The following is a 10,595-nucleotide window of genomic DNA, read 5'->3' as shown; positions in this document are numbered from 1 at the left end:
AAAAAAAAAAAAAAAAAACTAAAACTAGAGGTTCCATTTGACCCAGCTATTCCCCTTCTTGGTATCTTCCAAAAACAAATATTAAAAGGGGTTGGGGATTTAGCTCAGGGGAACCACGCCTGCCTGACAAGTGTGAGGTCCTGAGTTTGATCCCTAGTCGAAGAAAAAAAAAAGCATTAAAAGCATTATAGCATGTTTATAGCAGCATAATAGATAAATCTTGGAAATAGCTCAAATGCCTATCAACCAAAGAATGGATAAAGAAGATGTAGCTTTTTTTATACAACAGAGTATTACTCAGCTATAAAGAAGGATAAACAAGAGACATTTCTAGGCAAAAAATGCACGCTGAAACTGTGTTCTTTAAGTGAAATACACTGGACATAAGTGTAAACATTGCATTGTATCTCTAGTGTGAGAAATTGAAAGTATAAATAAGGACCAAAATGTGTAACAGATATTTTGAAATAGGAAGTAAATGTTCAAATGGAGAAGGAAACTAGGTAGGAGGGGAGGGAGAAAGGAAAGGGAAATTTTTAAAAGAAGGGAAAAAGGAAACAAAGCTTTTGTATGGAAGGAGCAGAAGAGCGGTTGAAGGGAGAGGAGAGGAACAGGACACAAAGAAGAACTAAAATACATCATGCGCAGGTACAAATTTCCCATGAAGAATGTGATCATTGTGTATATCTAAATTACACCAATAAATTAATTTTAAAATACATTTATCACTTACACTGTGCCAGGAAGTATTGAGAGTGATCACAGCAAGATGACTTGCCTAGGACTGTGCCAACGTCAGTGGCAAAGCCAACTGCTGGACATAAGCAGTCATGCTTCTGGCCGTGTAAGATCTGCTTCTTACTATGCCATGCTGCTTCTCCGGCAGGGGTCTGGGGAGTGAGGAAAGCCTGGTTCAAACTCCTCTGCTACTTATCAACTTGTGACTTCAGCAAGGTATTCCAGGTCTCTGATTCTGGGACTGCATCTGTTGCACCACAGCTTGCACTCAAATGTTAGCTTTCTCCCTGCAAACGCAAATATGCTTTTTGCAGATAAGTTTGGTATCTAGCCACTGCTGCAGAGTGGATTCCGCTTTAGGAGATTGGTCAAAAGAAAGTGTAAGTCTAGCAATGACTAGGTGAGGACCAAAAACAAAAGTGTTTCAGAGAAGCACAATGCTCAAAAGCCAGTTTTGGCTTTGACTCATACAATTCATTTTGGGAGTGGCAAGCTAGTTTGTGAACTGTTGACAGTGGTCCAAAAATCATATTAGGATTTTGGGAAAAAAGAACTAAGCTATTGATCTGAGCATTCAAGAAAAATCAGAATTGATTCAGTGCTCCTCTGTGATAGAGTAAGTATTGCCAATATGATCTTTACATAGTACTTATCTCATGTGTTAAATCCTTCAACAAAAGACGGAGGCCACAGCCAAATGAAAGAGTCTGGCTCTCTCAATTATCCAGCTGGTGCCTTCTGACAACCTAATGATCAAACTGAATCATCTCCACTATAAATTTAATTAGTTGTATTGAAATGAATCATCAAAGTGGTTTAAAAAATGATATCCAGGCAATCTAGAGCATATTTGTATGTCCCAACAAAAACCTCAAGTACAAGATAAATTTAGGTAGAAGAAAAAAAGTATAGCTATTTATTTTTCTGTTTCCAAATAGTTGACAAGTAAGGGAATTATAGACAGGAGGCTATATTTAATCAGAGCCCATCCTCACTGACTTTAATATAAGAAATGATTATGATTAATCTGCATAGTAGCCATTTATTGAAAACTGCTGGGCAATGAGCTACACACTTAAGGTGCATTATCTAATATACTCCTCATAACTACAGTTCAAGGCACCATATATAACTATCACTCAACTTGTAGAAAAAAAGTAGCTCACAGACAGTAGTCAGTACACACAGCTGGTTCATTTGGTTATTTGTGAAAAGAGAAACCTAAATTCAAATCAAGGATGTTATTATACCCTGTAACAGGAAGTCAGAAGCACAGTGAGCCCTGAAGATTATTGATTTCTGTTGACTAATAGCTTAATGGTGTTGTTAAGGTCAAGCTCAAAGTTCCTCCTACCTCTCACCATCCACAGATCCTGGCAGTTCCTGTTCTCAAATCTAAGTCATTTCCTGTAGATTTTTCTTATTAGACGAAAATTTTCCACAGAAGTACCTTTTCATGCTTTTCAGCTTCCCTTCATCCTCACTGGCTAGAAATACGTCAGGCGTTCATTTCTAAACCAATTACTTGGGGAAAGTTATGGAATTATCTTTAAATTAATTGAGCTCACTGAAAACTAACAGATTAAGATCATTTGCTAGGGAACCATACTGGATAGGAAAACAGTTGGCAGACTGGATGTTAGCTATAAATGAACAGTGATCAATGTATCTAGTATATTAATAAAAGGTAACCATACTTGTGTACAAAACAATTATTCTGAAATGTAGACTTACAGTCTACTCTATTCAGCACTATAGGTTTCTATCTTCATGTTCAGGTCAACCACCTGCCTTTATCTCGATGCTACCAGCTCAGAAAGACCAAAACTCCTATGTACCAGACATCTTGAGAGCTGATTATTGCTTCTGGACAAAATCAAACTGCCTCCAAACTGAACTACTTGCTCCTGTTCTTTCCCTCCTCTAGCCTGCTTCTCGTTCAGCTCAGGAGACCTGTTTGGAATTTAAGCCTAGTCATGCCATCCCCTGACCCCAATATTTCACTGGCCCCCATAGTTATGGGGATAAAGACTCTAACCATGAACATGGCCCAAGACTATGTGGAGTCTTTCTCCTACCTTTCTCTCCAGCAAGCTCCTGTACCCCTCTTTACTCTAGGCACACTGGCTACACTCCACCTTCCCTTGCATGACTTTCACACACTACCACTCTCTCTTCAGAATTCTTTTCCCTATCTCGTTCCTAAAGTAATTCACTCTTCAGATCTCAGTTAAACCATCCCTTTTCTCAGAGAAGCCTTCCCTGACCCATGACAGTCTCAAGTCCCCCTCCTAGTCCTTCCCATCGTCCATACACCTGGCCTGCACCACATTAAGCACAGTTCTGCTTTCCATTTATTTGTGTAGGTAATGATTAAGCTGCATTTCACTCATTACTCTGAAAGCCCATGAAGGCAAGATTGATTCTGTGTCTGCTGGTTTGCATCTCTGATTGGTAACACACTGATTTGTGTGTGGCAGGTGCTAAAGAAATACTGGTTGAGTTAAAACAAATCACAGAAATCAGTGACCCACTCTATCCTCTTACCCTCTTCACTGCCGACATCAGCTGTTCATCTCCAACTGTGCCTAAGCAAACTCATGCCTTGACCCCAACTTCCTGATTTTCAACCTCTCTCTCTTTGGGCTCCACAAACTCCAGGGATTCAGCTGTCCCCCAAGATTGCTGTGATCATGAGTTGCATGGCTCATGCCGGCCTGGGTCTAGGAAGAAACTACAGTTTCTCAAGTTCTTAAAATGTACTATAAATAATAAAGAAGCAAACAAAATTAGCAGTACAGTATATGATTAGGAGCCCCAAATCTCTAATATATAATAGTAAGATCTTAATATTATTAAATATATACCAATAGAGTTGGGTACATAACCTCTTTGGGAATGAGTCGTTTCAGCATAAAATGAAGATAATTATATCACCACAAGATTTTTTCTTCTGGAGACAAAATCTCACTGCATAGTGAGCTCACTAAGTAGCTTAGACTGGCTTCAAACTGGTGATGATGCTCCTGCCTCAGCCTCCCGAGTGCTGAGATTACAGACATGCGCCACAATGCCCAGCACAACCTTTGTATAGATATTCAATAAGCTAATGTGAGCAAAACATTTATCTCCAAAACAAAAACAAGTCAAATTTCTGTAACTGCAGAAGTGCTCTTCTCAGAAAAGTTGTCTTTAGAAAGAGCCAAAACTTTTAAATAAAATGATAGAGTGACTTAAAGAAGGTCAAGAACTACTGACATCAGATTCCAGACAGCAGATGTAGTTAACATGAATAATTCACAAGACAAAGCAATTGGCTGGCCATTTATTTATTTACTTTTTATTTATTTATTTTTAGTATTGAGACCTTGCACTTGCAAGGCAGGTGGCAGAACCACTGAGCTAAATCCCCGGCCCTGATTGGTTGGCTTTTTGAACTCAGTTAATCTATGTTATACTCAGAGCTCTCACAAAACTTTTTGGTCCAACAGCATAGTGAAATTCAGGTCAATTCTTCTGTTGTCCAGAACCTCGTCCTGGATTATAGTCCATATATTAAAACATTGCTATATTAATTTAGTCCCTGGTACTCATTTTAAATTTAATATTATTTAGGGGCTGGCATGTAATTCAATGATACTGTCTGCCTAACATGCTGGAGGCCCTGGGTTAGAGCTCCAACACTAGAAAACAAAAACAAAAACAAAAACAAAAACCTTGTTTTGAATATTTTTCTTCAGAGCTTTGCAGGTTTGAATTTACAGTTGTCCTCTCTGTTGCATCAGCTGTATATTACAAGTCAGACAGAATGTTTCCGTAACTGGGGCAGAGTCCATGGCACATGAACTCAGCATTTCATACCCACATTAGAAAACATCTAGTCAATCAGGGTGTCCTTCCCACTATAACCCACATAGTTTGTTTTTGTTTTGGGGTTTTTTTTCCTAATGCAATTCTCCAAAAGCTTCCAAACTCTGTCAGAGTTAATGCGCAGGATTTCACCTACTCTCCATAACAGGCCTCGGCATGTGTACTATAAAAGACCATCAATCAAGTTATACTTCAAGAGACATAAGCACAAACTTATCAGGGCACCAACCAGAAAGGTCAGTTGGAGGACAGTATTGTGATTGAAAAACTTCAGTCTAGAAACAAAAAATTATGAACAATGTTAAAATATCAAGTGCTAGAGCAAGGTCCAGAGTTCCAATCCCAGTACAAAAAAAAAAAAGTCAAAAGCACAGGAAATAAAAGCAAAAATAGAGTAAATGGGATTACATTAAATTTTTTTAAAAATTAAGAAAAATATCAAGTGTTTCCATTTGCAAACACCATGAGTGGACAGGTTGAGTTCAGGAATACTTTATTTTATAGACTCACTTTTCTTTCCCCTCCACTTCCTTCATTATACTATTTTTATGGCTCATTTATTTTTTTTAAATATTTACTTTTTTATTAAAGATTGCAAACATACATGATAACAAGAAATGAAGATACTAAATAAAAATTTCAAATATACATATAAAGCAAAAAAAGATATGAAATAAACAAAAGTTTATGTAACAGACTAATAATCAAAACACTATTAGTTTGATATGACCTTCAAATGCTATGTTCTTTCTCATTTTCCTGTATTTTTGAAATAATGTAATTACAAATAAAACAAAATTACATATTATAGTTGAGAAACTGTCCTCAAAATTTTGTGATTTATAAACTCCTTGGTATTATTAATTGATAAATATCATATGCTTGTTGATTGTACCACTTACATTTTCTAACAAAACTTTCCACAGGGAAAAAAAATACTTATATTTGAAATCCAAAAGCAACTAAAAAAATTCACATTTTTAAGATCAGATTTTTCTGTTTGTATTTTATTATATCCCATACTTATTTTTATTATATTTTTATAAGCATAATGATAGAATTTAACACCAATACATATGTAATATTCTTCCCAAACGAAGGACTATGAATTAAGTCAAGCATGTAATGTAAAGAAATCATAAGGTTGCCAGAGAAACTATCAAAAAGCCAAATGTGCACAATCCTATCACATTCAAGACCATGTTTCTCATTTAATAGTGCACACATATGTGTAAAAACATACCCCCCACACATATACACAATGCATATTTTCTACAATATATACTTTGGTATAATAAAACAGTGCAGTGATTGTGGAATGTTGGTGATATGTGTGATTTGAGAAAAAACAAATATCAATTTTGAGGGAGTTTGAGAATTTGTAATATGTACCAGCTACTATATATTAATGGTTTATTTAAGTGTAGTTATAATAAAATTTACTTAAAAATTAATATTTGTCATCAGTAGAAAATAGGTACAAAGATATATTGATAACATAACATTTGTCTTAAAAAATTTCCAACCAAACAAGCTGTAGTGACAGAAAAGGAAGTTTGTAGAAAGCAGAGATGAAAGAGGAAAATGACAGATGGACCTTAATACTTTTCATACTACTCATATATACAGATTTCATAAATTCTCAAATAAAAAAGCAAAGAAAATGAGAACCAAGATAATTCATCAATTTGGTGGACCTACATATAAAGACAAGTATTAATGTGTTGATAAAATTTTTTAAGTATGAAATGTAAAGCCTGAGATTTAGCTAGGTAGTGCTGCACCTGCCTAGCCAGAACAATGTGCCGAGTTTAATCCCCAGCATCGGAGGAAGAAAAAGAAAAAAGAAAAAAAGAAGAAAAGAGGGAAAAAAAAAAGCATATGTACTTTCTGACATACTCAATAAATTAAAAATAAATTATTTGTTATCTCTTCCTCTTGAATTGTTCCCTTCACAAGTATGTAGTGAGCTTCTTTGTCTCTTTCAATCAGTTTAGGTTTGAAACTTACTTTGTCTGTGAATAAGGTTGCTACCCCTGCTTTTTTTTCTGGGCTCCTGTTACATGAAGAAGTTTTCTGTCCTTTCAGTCTATGGACTTCTTTTTGCACTACACGTGTCTTGTATACAACATATTATTTGATTTTGCTTCTTAATCCATTCTGTCGGTCTATTTCTCTTGAGTGGTGAATTGAGGCCATTGATATTGATGGTTTTAACTGATATGTACTAACTTATTGTCATGTGTTTTTCGCCTTCTCCTTTTAGATTCTTGGCTTGCCTATTTGATTTGCTCTGTTGGACCTCACTATGTTGTTACCTTGTCTTTTTCTAGGATATTGTTTAGAATTCAATGTAGTGCTGGTTTGGTATTCATAAAGTTGCTCAGGTGTTCTTTATCATGGAAATATCTTATTTCCCCATCCATTTTGAAAGAAAGTTTTGCAGGATACATCAGTCTAGGTTGCAGGTTGTTTTCTTTTAGTACTTGAAATGTCTCATTCCAGGTCTCCTTAACCTAAGGGTTTGTATTGAAAAGTCTGCTGTGATTCTGATGGGCTTTCCTTTGCATGTAATTTGTTTCTTGTCTCTTACTGCTTGTGGTATTTTGTTCTTCTGTTGGGTTTCTGGGATCTTGATTATTATATGTCTAGGTGTAGATTTTTTTTGATCACGGCTAATTGGAGTCCTATATGCCTCACTTATCTGTATGTCAAATTCTTCCCGTTTGGGAAGTTTTCTATAATTAATTCTGTGAACAGCTTTTTAAAGTCATTTGCATTTTCTCCTACTACTTCTTGAATTCCTATCAGTCTTATGCTATTCTTCTTTGTATCGTCTAAGAGTTGTTGCATCAATTTCTCATGATCCCCTACTGTTTTTAAGAGACCTCTCTTTCCACGGTCACTGACTGAAATTTTATCTTCTATATCTGAGATTCTATCTTTGGACTCTTTTATTCTTTTGTGAACACTCTCAAAGGAGTTTTTAATCTCCTGAATATCGGTTAGAGTCTGTCCTATGGATTTCATTTCTTTCTTGTATTGGGCATTTATTGTTTCCAATTCTTTCTTATGCTGGGCATTTATGGCTTCTATCATGGTCCTGAGCTCATCTTATTTCCTCTAAGTTTCTGTTCTAGAGTCACGAATTTTAACTTTCATTTTCCCTGTCATCTCTATTATTATCTGGGAAATTACTTCTGTTTTATATTTCTCTAGAGCCTGATTGATCAGTTTTGTTACTTCCTATGGTGATTTCAGGGTGTCCTAATGATTTACTGTCAGACTTTTCATCCTCATTTGCCCCACTGTTTGCCATTGGTGAACTGGAAGTCTGTTCCTGTGTTTTGCTTAAGCGTTTTCTCATTTTTACTATTGTTGTTGGGTTGTCCTTAGTTTAACCTTTAGGTTATTACTTAAATCTTCCTGATATAGTTGGGCTGCAGCCCATGGGTCTCTAATGACTTACAGACATTCTCATTTTCATAATATCGAAGAAAACAGCTCATTGAATCAATCACAATCCTTTATCCTAATTGATACAATCAGCACCACAATATAAGGAAGCACAATTTGCAAACTGACCACTTATGGTAGTCATCAACCTAGCACCTTCAAACCATGTGAATTAAATTAAAATCAAGAACAGTCCAAAGTATGCTTACAGTGAATAAACTTTTCAATAAGGATATTTACCATTTAGAATGGGGGCATAAGACAGAGTTAAGACAAGAGGAGTAGATAAGTAAAAGAATTAGAGAAGGTTTCATATGAAGTCAAAAGACATAGAATGACCAGACAATCGTCAGGAAACTGTTAAATTCAAAACGAACAAACAAAATAGAAGTACAATAACCCTTGAGTGAGGCAGAATGACATAAGAAAACATAAAGTAAAAAGAAAAAAATAATAAAGAAAGAAATGTGAGTTGGACAAGAGCAGAAACAGAAAGGGAGATGAGGGATACTACAGCACAGTAACAGACTGAGTTGGAGAAAGAAAAGAGAAAAAGAAAAAAAAGAATTTGCAGAGTGGAATGAAGAAAAAAGAAACAAAAATGAGTTTAAAGGGCCTCTTTGAGACTATATCACTGCTATCATAATATACAATATGTGCTGCCATTTGCGGAGCCGAGTCCCCTGACCTCAGCTAGCTGGTGGCAGAACCCCACAAAGCAGACTGAGCTCGGGCTGCAAGGCCCAGACTGAGTTCCCCGACCTCCCAAAGGGCTGAACTCCTCTCAGTTCTACTATAAGTTTCCCCCACCACTTCTTTAAAGATGTTCAAAGTTGAAAGCGCCAGAAAATACCCTTTATGACCACCTCTGCCTCTACAGAGTAGGTCCAAAGACTGGTACAATCAGGAGGTCTAAAAGCGCGAGGGGGAAGAGAGGTGGGGGGGGTTGGGGTTGCCTGCGCGGCTACCTTTCTGGTGCTGAGGATGGCGGCAGCGGTGCAGCAGCGCCAGCAGGGGAGGGCCTGGCCTGGCCGAGCAGGTCCTCTGGCGCTGAAGATAGCAGGAACACCACCAGGGAGGGCGGCAGAAAAGACCCTCTGGCGCTGAAGATGGCGGAAGGGACGGAGGTGCCGCCTGCAGGAGAAGGCGTGGCCGAGAAGGCCCTCTGGCGCTGAAAATGGCGGAAAGCGCCAAGGGCCGGAGAGGGCGTGGCCAAGAAGGCCCTCTGGTGCTGATATGGCTCATTTATTAAAATCCTCAAAATATTTGTCACTTTGCTCTATTACAACCCCTTTTGCTTTTCTTGTGCTTTCCAATCTCCTGTAATTTTGTGTTATCAAGGCACAAAATTCTCTTTGAGAATACAGTAGGGAAAAGTAAGAGTAAAAAAAATAAGAGTAAAATGATCACCATCTTCAACAGCTATAAGACGAAGAATTAGGAGTTCTGTGCCCATCAACAGATGAATAGAAAAAGAAATTGTGGTAATTATATGAAATGGAGTACTACTCTACCATACAGAAGGATGATCTTGAGTCATTTACAGGTAAGTGGATACACCACAAGTGCATTCTAAGTGAAGTGAATCAGACACACAAGTTTAAATATTGTACTATTTCTCTTCTGTGAGCAACTCAAAGGGTAAATGAGCAAAACAGAGGAAAGTAGCAAGAACGTGTTCAAATGGGACGGGAAACAAAGGAGGGGGGACAGGAGGGAAAATGGAATTTAAAAAAAAAAAGACTGAAAGGGAAAAAATGGAAACGGTTTCTGTGAGAGAAATTCAAGCATGGCTGAGCCAAGTGAGCTGCACACACGTCTCCTAGCCGGCTCGGGGATACTCTGGAGTTTGAGCATGCTCACTCTCCTGCGCTGAGACTGGTTTAGAGCCGGCTGAACAGTGTCATGTTCCTCCCATTCACTGCCTCCGTAGCTCGCCCAAAAGATCACCTTATATAGAAATAAGAGAGCATCAACCAATCATGTTATGCCCAGCATACAGTGCCCCCCCTTGCTCCGTGATTATGTAAGCGATTGCTCTGCCTATTAAAAACGGAAGTGATATGAAATAGGAAGAAAAGGGCTAAAGGTGTAGGGAAAGTGGGAAGGGTAGGGGAAAAGAATAAGGGAAAAGAAAAAAATGAGAAAATTAAAAATTGGAAATAAAGTGTTTGTTAATGGGGAGGGGAGGAGGGGGGTGAAGGGAGGGAAGGGACAAGGGGAAAAAATGAGAACCAAGCCCTGTCATGTAAAGGTACGAGATCCCAATAATGAATATAACTGTAATGTATACCTAAAATGTATCAATAAACTCAATAAAAAGAAAAAAAAAAACGGAAGTGTTCCAGAAACCTCCCCAGAGTCTGGTTGGTGATGCTCACGAACCGAGCTTCGGAACCAGAGTAACTGTACGACAACAAACAAACAACAACAACAACGTTTCCATAAATGGGAGGGGGAAGAAAGATTGAAGGAAAAGGAGAGGAATGGGGGGGAAAGAAGAATTTTATGTACAGGTACAAATTTCCTAT

General features: G+C 37.6%; 1 long non-coding RNA gene across 2 annotated transcripts in view; it reads right to left on the bottom strand.

The window, feature by feature from the left end:
* The window catches only part of LOC109118152, a 411,352-nt gene extending 402,106 nt beyond the window's left edge, over positions 1-9,246 (bottom strand). For both annotated transcript variants that reach the window (XR_004518080.1, XR_002025450.2), the window contains exon 1: positions 9,033-9,246. This is a non-coding gene — a long non-coding RNA (uncharacterized LOC109118152). The remainder of the gene's footprint in view (positions 1-9,032) is intronic.
* Between the last annotated feature and the right edge of the window lie 1,349 nt (positions 9,247-10,595).

Source organism: Fukomys damarensis, unplaced genomic scaffold (genome assembly GCF_012274545.1).
Source record: "Fukomys damarensis isolate Sample0158 unplaced genomic scaffold, DMR_v1.0_HiC HiC_scaffold_3, whole genome shotgun sequence".
Classification (NCBI taxonomy): Eukaryota; Metazoa; Chordata; class Mammalia; order Rodentia; family Bathyergidae; genus Fukomys; species Fukomys damarensis.
This window is presented reverse-complemented; position numbering and strand designations above follow the sequence as displayed.